Source organism: Galeopterus variegatus, unplaced genomic scaffold (genome assembly GCF_000696425.1).
Source record: "Galeopterus variegatus unplaced genomic scaffold, G_variegatus-3.0.2 Scaffold2077, whole genome shotgun sequence".
In the NCBI taxonomy this organism is placed as follows: Eukaryota; Metazoa; Chordata; class Mammalia; order Dermoptera; family Cynocephalidae; genus Galeopterus; species Galeopterus variegatus.
The window spans coordinates 13,939-14,329 of NW_007728188.1; positions in this window are offsets into that span (position 1 = coordinate 13,939).

A 391-nucleotide genomic window follows, 5' to 3' on the forward strand; every position below is an offset into this window, starting at 1 on the left:
GATCCAAGTATACAGCTATTTATGTTACAAAGGTGACATGTCAAACCATTAGTGAAAATATGGCCTTTTAAGCACAGTTTGAGCAACTGGAAAGCCATGTGAAAATGTGTTAAAATTGGATGTGTTTTTCCCATACACCAGAATAAAACTGAAAGGGATCAGCAATCTAACCATAAAAAACGAAACCATACACATACTGGAAGAAAACATTGGTGAACACTGTGACCTAGAGAAAGACCTAACCATGACTCAAAAATCTAGAAACTGTAATAAATAAATAAATAAATTTGAGTACATAAGAGAAGTGCATGCCAAAATCACCAGAAGCATCATCAGGAATCAGATGACAAACTGCAGGAAAATATTTGTGACATATCACATACAAGTAATA